This window comes from Panthera tigris, chromosome B2 (assembly GCF_018350195.1).
Source record: "Panthera tigris isolate Pti1 chromosome B2, P.tigris_Pti1_mat1.1, whole genome shotgun sequence".
Lineage (NCBI taxonomy): Eukaryota > Metazoa > Chordata > Mammalia > Carnivora > Felidae > Panthera > Panthera tigris.
In genome coordinates, this window is record NC_056664.1 from 101,094,994 (window position 1) to 101,106,238 (window position 11,245).

Below are 11,245 nucleotides of genomic sequence, written 5' to 3' on the forward strand. Positions count from 1 at the left end.
AAATAAGTTATGCAAATTCTTGTTTTTGCTTTTTTCTTTTTAACAAAATCCTTTCCACTAAGAATAGTCATTTGTTGATAAACTGTGGAACTCTGTGTTAACTACCATGTTTGGTTGGACGGCAGGAATAGGAGACAAGGTCTCAAACGTGAACACACAAAACAACTTAAGACTTCACAGCTAATGTGGTACTATCAAACTCATTATTAGTACTAATTATACCTAGACCTACTCAGATTGATTTATGCTATACAATTGGCCCTTCCTCTTGTCAGACCATATCGAACTCCAGCCTTAAAAAGAATCACATAAATTCCACATACATGGCATAGAGGAAGATCCTCATGGTTGCTCCCTGAGCATCCTTCTTGCATTGAGTGGTTTACATTTTGAGGAATGAGATTTATCCTGATATATAGGAATCTGTGTTATAACCAGTTGAGTTAACTGGAGGCCCTATTTTCTGATTCTGTGCCAGCAGTGCTATGGACCCAAGCTAATATTTTAGGCAATCATAGCATGCTATATTGCAAAATTGCTGACTTCTGTCTTTTAAAACTACAGATCTTCCCACTCCCAACAGGTCGGAGAAGTGGATTTCAGTGACAAAATAATGAGTCTACATAGGTTTTTTGAAGTAACCAGTGAGGCCTCATGGGTCTACAAAGAATAAAGGTAGCACTGTACCCTTAAACGCCATGGCCCTGACTTTGTTCTCTTCTCCTGTCCTGTTTTGCTTTGCCTTCTCCCTCGCTTGAGAGCTGAACTTCATGAGATGGTGTTCAGGCTACGTATCCTTGTTCACTGTCGTATGTATCTTATTTCTTGGAAAGAGAAGGCAGGCTTGTCTGTCAAGCCAATGAACACCCACGGTTCCCCAGATGGTACGCTGAAAGAAAATCTCTCTGTGACAGCCCTTTCCTAGCCAACACCAACATAATAGAGAGCATGCAAACAGTTGGCTGCACTGATCCTTAAAAGGATGGAAGTGAAGCAAGGGCAGCTTTCACTCAAACAATAGAATCTGCACTCTGTATGCAAATTCCCTGGCTTCCATTTCTCGGGCTTTTCACACTTCTGGAGGTGCAGTGTCAGAATGCACTCAGTCACGCTCACCACAAGACCAGAGCATAGGGCTTCAGGTCATACCACAGGATTTCAATTTCACTGACCCTGCTTCAAAGCAGAGGCACAACTCCAGAGCTGGATTTTTTTCAGAGCTCTTTGTTTGTATTTATCCCCTCCCCTTCTAGGTTCTCCCAAATGGGTTTAATTCTAGCTCTATCAAGGCTTTTGGTAAACCATCTGAACATTAAGGAATCTAAAAAATATGTAGTTAATTATATATTACTATAAGCACTGTACTGAGGAATGATACTATCATCTTACAAATATGCACTACTTGAATAGTAAAAATAAAAAAACAAACACATAAAAACACAGGGAGGCAAGAGACTGATGCCAGGTTGGACCTTTCTGTTATCAATATTTTTAAAAGTAAAACTGTTACCCAAAAGATTGTGCTTAGAACTTGGAAATTTCCTCTTTTTCTTTTCTCCAGTACTTAATGTGTCAATGTTGAGAAAGTGTCCAATTTTATTTAAATATGAACTGCAACAAAATCTACCAGCAAAGTAAAATTCTGACTCTGGCATTTGCCTTAAAGGCAGAGGTCTAAATCTCAAATGGTGACATGTTTCTTTTCTACCATCTGGTTGTATTTGCAAGATAGAGCTGGATGTTACCCTTATTACTGTGAAAGTCTATGTGTATTTTCTTTTTTTGTACATGAACATATTTGTTGTTTAATTCCAGAGATTTTGTTCATACAAAATTACTATATTCACTTTTATTTAGTTATAGAACTCTTGAAGGGGTGTTTACGTCATAGAAAGTATTCTATTGTAAAGGAAATATTTCATTAATCAAATGTTTCGAGGAATGCGGTCACTAGATATCATGGGGATAAATCCAGACGGCTGAGAACATGTTTTAATAATGACATGTAGTGTTTATTATGAGAAAGAGAATTTTTCAAATATTAAATATGTACCACCTAAATATATTGAATGTAAAACTATTAGTTTTATTGTGTAAATGATTAAATAAATATTTAATAAGTTTCTACCATGTATCAGATCCTGGCATAGCACTAAAGAGCTAGTGACCTGAGCCACAATGTTTCTCCTTATCTCTCTGTGCTACACATAAGATCCTTTCTTCAGATGTCTTTCAGTCCATTAATTCTCTCTGCTGTTTGAAATTTACATTGAATACTTATGCCTTTTTTATGGGGGGGGGGGTGTTTTCTTATTCTTATTTAAAAGCTATCTGCTTTTTTTCTTAATCTTTCTTATGTTGTATGTTTAATAATTCCGTCATCTGAAGTCCCTGGGGCTCAAATTATTTATCTTTGTAGCTGTCATGAAATCATGGTGTCTGTTATTTGGCCCTTTATTTTTTCATTGTGAGCTCATGTTTGGTTAGGCTTTATCTATGGGTAACCTGAGAACCTAAATGGAGGATTCTTTTTTTTTCTAAAGAGACATAATGTTTGCTTTTGCTGGGAGCTAAGGGGTATTACTGAATCAGGACCACAATGATGTACTTTGAGGGTCTTGGCTTAACAATAAATCCCAGGATTACATTTTGTAAACTGAGGTAGTGCCAAGGTTAGTTGGGTCTCTTAGCAATGACTGGTATGGCCTTTGTCCTAAGTATGGCTGTGATTTCATATTTATTCTCTGCTTTCCTTGAAGATTGTCCTTCATAACTTTCAGCATTTCACTACCAAATATATTTCTTGTAATTTATCTAGTATATGGTCCTATTGCCATAGGAAAGTCCTTCAAATTATCCAGTCCAGTATTCTTTGGCGGCAACTCTTCCTTAATAATAATTCTTTTAAATAATAATTTTACTTTATATTAAAGTTAAATGCCAATTAAAACACTGCATCCATGGCCAGATTATTTTTTATTTTAAAAAGTAGATTGTAATTTTGAAAACTTCTACCTGATAATTTTGAAACTAAAAAAAATACTCTTAAATTTTTATGTAAATAACACTTAACCTGCGCTGCAGGGAGTGTACAAGTATTGTCATAAAAGCTTAATTCTCTACTTCTTAGTTCTCTATTGTTCAACAGGGTAGCCATTGGCCATATGTGGTTATTAACCAGTTGATATGTGGATGGTCTGAACTAAGATGTCACTCAAGTATGAAATATGCACTAGATTTTGAAGACTTTGTATAGAGTATAAAATCTCTTGTAAAGAGTTTTATATTGATACATATTAAAATGATAATATTTGGGATATATTGAGTTAAATAGAATACATTAAAAAATAAGTGTACTTGTTTATTTGTTCTTTTAAAATGACTATTAGCAAATTAAAATGTTTGTGACCCACATAATATTTTTACTAGAAAGCACAGTAGCCCTATCATTTTCAAATTTCCTACAAATAAGTTATATTTTTAAAACATTATCTTTAAATATAAATGATTATGATTTTATGAGATTTCAAAGGATAACTTTGTAAGAAGCCTTAAATGTTAAATGAGTACTACGGGTAGATTTTATGACTCATTTTAGAATTTGCTTTGGATAAGGGGCACCTGGGTGGCTCAGTCAGTTCAGTGTCCGACTGTGGCTCAGGTCATGATCTCATGGTCCGTGAGTTCAAGCCCTGCATCGGGCTCTGTGCTGACAGCTCAGAGCTTAGAGCCTGCTTCAGATTCTGTGTTTCCCTCTCTCTCCGCCCCTCCCCCACTTGTGCTTTGTCTTTCTCTCTCTCTCTCTCTCTCTCTCTCAAAAATAAATAAAATGTAAATAAAATAATAATACAAAAACAATTTGCTTTGGATAAGAAATCATTATATTTTACAAATACAATGCGTGTGGGTCCTGTTAAAATTTCGAACAATATGCATAAAGTAAAAAGTAAAAAAATAAATAAACCGTAGCCTAACTATTCAGAAATAACTCTTAAAAATGCTATAATATTAGATCGTTCAGAATTTGTCCAGTTATGTACATATATACGTATACATGATTTTAAATTAAAGTCTTTTTCAAGACTGATCAAGAGAACACACCGTAGTACTGGTAACATTATTTCTGAACTAAAGTGGTGACTAGCTATAAAACAAAACAAAATAAATGTAAAACTATTATGGAACTGAAACTAATTACATATGAGATACTAAAAACATACCTTCAGAAGTACCCTTACTTTATATGAATTTATGTCATTGAAATCTAGTATTCTGTTCTGCTGTGAACTATAGGGGTTTATTGTTGTTGATTTTGCTTTATCTCTTTAAACGTCGTCTGCCTTTACTAGCTTCCTCACAGTCTAACCTAGACCAAATGCGGTAACTGACTTTGAGTATCCTTTAAGTTGTTAACCGAAAATTATTTTTTTATCTTTTTTAGTGTTCTAAGATTTTTAAAACTTATAATATTAACTTTTATATTTAATCCAAGTTTTGATTAACAAGCCCCTGGCATATACTCTTTTTTAATTACTAAATAATATATTTTAAGGGTAAGACACAAGGAAAACTCAAAGATGATGCTAAGGAGGTAATTACGTTAAGTGAAGAGAAAATAATGGCAGCTTAATTATTTAATGTAATTACATTTTTAATCAATCTCATCTCTAATCCCAATGGGTACAGAGTCTAAAGACATGGCTGTCTTACTGCATATCTAAACTGAAATGACACCAGGTATTTCATAAAAATTATAATTATACTAAATAAATTCTTGTATTTAGGCCTCATCCAGATGCTGGAACACTTAACTATGAATAAATAAAACTAGTTTCTAGACTTAGAGATTCTTGACAGAACAAATAATAAAACCTCAAGAATCTATAATAATACTTGAAGAACCATCCTCTATATAGGTGAAACGGGATATGTGGTGCTTCCGCCTCTGCTAAAATTTAATGTAAATACATGTGAAGTAATATTGAAACCTTTGGGAATAAGTTGCCGCACATGGTTTTTCTTTGTCGTAACAATACTTCTGTTTGCTCTACTTAAGAGATTTGTCTGCAACCGTTATTTTTTCTTATTATTATACTAATGCATTCTGGTGGATGAGTTATAAATTTGACTACTCTAAGAACAATGTACATGAGAAAGTGTATTTTATATTTCTAACTCCTCATTTGTAAAATAAGACATAGAAATGGTAGATGAATTTGCAAGTTAATTATAAAAAGCTGCTTGTTAAATTTATAAAAGCTTCTTGGCACTTTACAATGATGACATTTTGCAATTGTGATAGCGTCTTTTCTAAGCATTTTTAATTGATTTAAATGATAATAGCAGTGAAAATTTATAAGTATCTATTTTTCTCCATTGCTCATTGAAGAGAAGAAACTTCTGTATAGGAGAGCCAATAGAAAAACATTGCAGGGTTTACATAATTTGCTGGAAGATTTCATTAATGGTTAGCTATAGCTGACAGAAACAAATAAGTTAAAGTCTATACCAATAGATATTAGGTGCCTCTGGATTAGGGTTTTAAGGTTTCACCTTTATCTATTGTCTTGGGGAAAATAGTGGACTGATTATAATCTGCTTAATTTCTATTTAATTATTATTGTCATTAATATTTATTCATATATTTAGAAAATATTTATTGAGCTCCTTCTATGTGTCTGGTGGGGTTTTAGGCAGCAAGAACATAGTAAGCCTAAGACAAAGTTCTGTCTGGAGACAATTACATTCTTGCAATCCTCATAGTTTATGAGTTTAAATAATGTTTTCTTTTTTTTCAGTTGTGGAAGTCAAACGGTAAATATATAAAGAGACAACTAACATTAAAATACCAGAAAGTGATCATTGATCTGATGGAGAATAATTCAGGGTAGTGGAACAGAAGTAAGCCAATGTGGCTAAATTGGAGTGAGGGTGGCCAACAGTGATCAGAGAGGATAAACTAGAGTCAGGATCTGTAATGATCTAGGGCATGGAAATGAATTTGAATTTTGTTCTGTTGGAATGGGAAATCACCAGAGGGCTATGATGATTGAGATATAAACATTTTCGTGTTTGTTTAGAATCTAGACTCTGAGAGCCAATTTGTGAAAAATGAACCCTAATTACATAGTAAGCCACAAATCATGTCTCTCCAGATCATGAAAAAAAATGACATGATCTGAGTTACATTTTATAAATATTCTTCTGGTTCATCTTGATTAGGAGAGTGAAAGTTTAAGAGAGAAAGAAAGGAGACCAGTTAATTTAGGTTTGGATTTAAGGTGGTAATGAAGAAGTGATAAAGAGCGAATGTAGAATATATTTTTAAGGGAAACCAATTAGATTTTTTTACATGTGACTTGCACACGTGTGCATTATATGTGGATTCCCTACATATGAGGTATAAAGGAAGAAGGATCAGTTGAAGATACCTCTGAGGATTCTGGCCTCATGGTGGTGCCATCTATTGAGATGGGAATGACTAGAGGAAAAGCAAGTTCGGGATTATGTGTATGTAGGTCTACCAGGTAAAGTTGTGGTAACTGTCATGGCTGGAACCAGGATGAAGTGAGTGTGGCACTTGACTTAGGTGCAAAAGTTAAGGGGTTGCCCAAACTCTCAGTCATCAAGATTAATAATATTTTACTGTAATATTTTAAAAATCATTTCAAAAATAAAATTAATGCAAAAATTAATCATGAACAAAACTTTACAAATTAAATAAAGGCAGGATCAGTAACAGGTCTAATGCAGCCATGCCAGTCTGAAGCAAAAGGAAAACATGTGTACTTGAATCTTGAAAAATATTATGCCAAAATATTACTTTTTAAATTTATTCAATATTGAACATTATTTACTGTTTAATTGCACCATTCACATCACCTTAATCTTGGCCCTGCTGATTATACATTGCACAAATATGAAGGGCACTATTGTGTGTGTGTGAATGATACTCCAAGAGCCGGGTTGTACACAATCCGTATGGCACTTCATGGTGGTCCTGTGTGCACAGTAAAACTTCCCGAAGCAAAATCAGCATTAATATATTTTATCCTGTGTGTATGTGTGTGTGTGTGTGTGTGTATGTGTGTATATATATATATATATATATATATATATATATATTTATTATATCTTTTGTATGACTTTAACTAAAACAAGAGTCCAGATCATCACTATAAATCTTCTCACATGAAATATCTGTCACTAATATATTTATACCAATATACAAACATGCACCTAACACAGTCTTATTTATTGATCTCTAACTCTGTATTCGGCAGTGTGCCAATTATTTCATGTTTATTTAATCTGTATGACAACATTATAAAATGGATGCTTTTCTCTTCACAGATGAGGAAGCTGAGACTTGGTGAAAGTTGTCACTTGACCCAGGTCTCAGAATTGATGAGTGACAGAAATGAGATACCCAGTCAGATGTGTCTGAATCTAAATCTGTGCTTCACACTCCCAAAGAGCTTTGAAGTGATTTTCAATGTCTTTTCTAAGAGACCAAAGAAAAATTCAACCCAAATAACAATCAAAGTCTTTTTTTTTGTCAGTTTGGCATCTTTGGATGTGAATTAACAAACGATTAAATAATCAAGGGATTTCATAATTTCAAATATAAAAGAAAATAATCCACCGTGCAAATAATGTTTCAAATATGATTTAACAGCGTAACAAGAAAAATCTAATCTTCCATAAATGTGTCTGTAACCCACATGTTAACCTTGGTGGCTCAGTAATCCTGAGAATTGAGAGGAAAAAAAAAAACTAGCATATTTTATGCATAATAAATAGTGTGTTTTTATCAAATAAATGTACACAAATCAATGAGAAACTAATAAAAGGAAATTTGCATGAAGTGATGTGAAATCTATTTAAGATCATGAAAGACCACCACGGATGCATCCATGAATTCTACTGAGCAACATAAAAGCACACTTGAATTGGAGATACTCATTAGGTCTTAAATCACAGTCTTCAGTATCGTAGGGACAAATCCCTGACTTTAATGGAGTAATTCAACTCTATCACAATTCCATAATTGAGAAATATATAAAGAGATTTTATAATTTAATCAGGAATAAAAATTGTGAGATTAGACAGTAAATTTCTAGATAAAATATGATAAAGGTCATGCACTATATTAAACTGCTTATCTTTAATTTTTTTAAATTTCAAAATGTTACATAAATGAAAATGTGTAGTATGTAATCTTTTGGGGTTAACTTTTTTAACTCGGTATATTTCCCTGAAGATTCATCCAGGTTGCTGTATGTATCAATAATTCCTTCTTATTACTGCGTAGTTTTAGAAATAAAGCTGGTATGAACATGTGTGGGTGAGTTTTTGTGTGAATAGAAGTTTTCATTTATCTGGGATAAATGCCCAAAAGTGAAATTACTAGGTTATATGGTAACCTGTGTGTTTTACAGAGTGGCTGTACCATTTTGCCTTCCCACCAGCAAGTTTCTCTGCATCCTCACGAGCATTTCTTTCTTTGTTTCTTTGTTTCTTTCTTTGTTTCTTTTTTTTTTTCATCAGTTACACACATTCCTAGGAAATATAGCAGCAAAGGGGCTTACAAATTTCTCTTGCAGAATCTGATTGAAATGATCAAGGAGAAATGAAAAATGGGGTAGACACTTCACTGGTTTCAAAACTAGTTAATAATGTTAAATATATAGATAAAGGAAATTCTGTCACATATGGAGGACTTTGTGGGAAAGATGATAGGAATCAGCCTATACTTCTATTTTCTGAGAGAGTTCTGGCATGTTAAATGAGTTTGTATAGAGAAGTGTTGACAAATTACTCCATAGTTCCCTAATTTGAGGGGCACAAGGTGAAAGCATTTAGAAGCCACGTGACATACTGGTGCTACTTTACTCACGTTTCTTTTCTTGACTTCGAAAGACCTATAGTATGTAGAGCAATGGTGTACTTCATTTCCATCTCTCTGTCTCCCTCCCTCTCCTTTAATTTCCTGAAAAGTTCAAAGAAGTTGTTATCCCCCCACAATTTTCTTTTCTGTCTTGGGGTATGCAATGAAAATATCATTTCCTCATCTCTCTTTTGCATGCTTTATGTATTTTCTTTTTCTTTCTTTCTTTCTTTCTTTCTTTCTTTCTTTCTTTCTCTCTTTCTTGCCCAAAATTTACACAAATCTTTCATTTAATGCCATAATTTTTCTATTTATTTATCTTTGAATGGATTCAAATTGACCCAGGCATGTTAAGGGTCACAAGTTAGTACTAGAGGAGTCTTCCTGAATGACTCATAAATCTTTATATGCACTGCTACAATACTTACAGAAGAACAAAGGAATTACAGAAGACTCTTTTTATCAAAAAATATGCAAGCCAGAAGCAAATGGAATGACATCTTGAAAGTGAGAAAAGAGAAAACAGAAACTGTGGACCGAGAATTCTATAACCGAATAAAATATCTATCAAAGTGGAGCGATAACAAAGCATTTTACAGGCAAACACATAACATTTAGACAAAGCCAAAATTATTAGCAGCATAACTACAAGAAATTTTAAACTAAATTCCTCAGGCAAGGGCAACATATCAGACAGAAACAAGTATAAACAAAGAAATGAAGATCTCTGGAAATGGCTAAAATAAAGGTAATTATAACAGATATTTATTATTATTTAATTAATCTAACAATTGTATATTGAAAGCAAAAAATAGTAGCAATATACTTTGGATTTACACCATATGTAAAAGTAAACTGTATGGTGACAGTAACACACAAGAAAGGAGGGAGGAATGGAGATTATACTGTTGCAAGGCCCTTACTCTCCATCTGAAGTGGTATGATATTTGAAACTGGCTTCAGAGCTGGATCATTTGAGTTCATTCATAAATTTAAGGGAAGTAGATGGAGCTGGGTCATTTAGTATTATAAATGCTAGGAATTATACTCTACATTCATTTTGAAAACAATATTTCTGTTACTCATTGTTTGTGGTGCTAAAGAATACTGAACTTCAGAAATAATAGAAGTTGTATATATGTACAATGGAATAGTGTTTGGCGATAAAAAAGAATGAAATCTTGCCATTTGCAACAATGTGGATGAAACTGGAGGTTATTATGCTAAGCAAAATAGGTCAGAGGAAGACAGATATCGCATGATTTCACTCATGTGGAATTTGAGAAACTTAACAGATGATCATACAGGAAACGAAGGAAACTAAGATAAAAACAGAGAGGGAGGCAAACCATAAGAGACTCTTAAATGCAGAGAAGAAACTGAGGGTTGATGGGGGTGGGGAACATGGATGATGGGCATTAAGGAGGGCCCTTGTTGGGATGAGCACTGGGTGTTATTTATAAGTGATGCATCACTGTATTCTACTCCTGAAGCCAAGACTACACTGTATGTTAACTAACTTGAGAATAAATTTATTAAAAAAAAGAAATAATATAAATCATCTTTAGAAGAAATTTAAATCTAGGTTTGTAATCACACTTGAAAATCTTAACCCATCATTTCCCAGGTCTTCTAAGCACATTTACAAAGTTTTGGAGAGGAGGTAAGTCAGCAGTTTCACTAGGAAAGCAATAAAAAATCTGCTGTAGCATAGAATGAAAATAGTCCCCCTACATAAAAATAAAAAGCTTTGCACAGCAAAGGAAACTATCAACAAGTTTGTCAAAAAAGTTAAATAAAGTATATATACCTTAGTACAACTTTTTAAGAGATATATAAATAATACATTGATGAGAATGTGTAGTAACTTTATCCTTCATAGGCAAATATTAGACATAAAACTAATATCTTTTAATCAGTGAATGAAAAAACTGTATGTAGTACACCCATATAATGGAATACATAAAATACTACTTAGCAATAAAAAGAAATGTTTACTTATTGCAGTCATTAAACTTTGATAAATATTTCAAGCATTAACGTTCACTCCCTTCAAAAAGACTTTACCTTTCACATATCTACTAAAACCAAGAAACTACTCTTTTTTGAAAATTTATATATATATATATATATATATATATATATATATTCTTTTTTTTGAGAGAGAGAGAGAGAGAGAGAGAGAGAGAATGCGAATGAGGTAGAGGTAGAGCGAGAGGGAGACACAGAATCTGAAGCAGGCTCCAGGCCCTGAACTGTCAGCACAGAGCCTGATGTGGGGCTTGAACTCATGTACCACTAGATCATGACCTGAGCCAAAGTTGGCTGCTTAATTAACTGAGCCACCCAGGTGCC

At 33.4% G+C, this 11,245-nt stretch overlaps 1 long non-coding RNA gene across 1 annotated transcript in view; it reads right to left on the reverse strand.

Annotated features, from left to right (window-relative positions):
• Positions 1–8,968, reverse strand: part of LOC122238715 — a 103,480-nt gene extending 94,512 nt beyond the window's left edge. Inside the window, exon 1 of the long non-coding RNA XR_006217820.1 lies at positions 8,900–8,968. This is a non-coding gene — a long non-coding RNA (uncharacterized LOC122238715). The remainder of the gene's footprint in view (positions 1–8,899) is intronic.
• Positions 8,969–11,245: the final 2,277 nt, after the last annotated feature.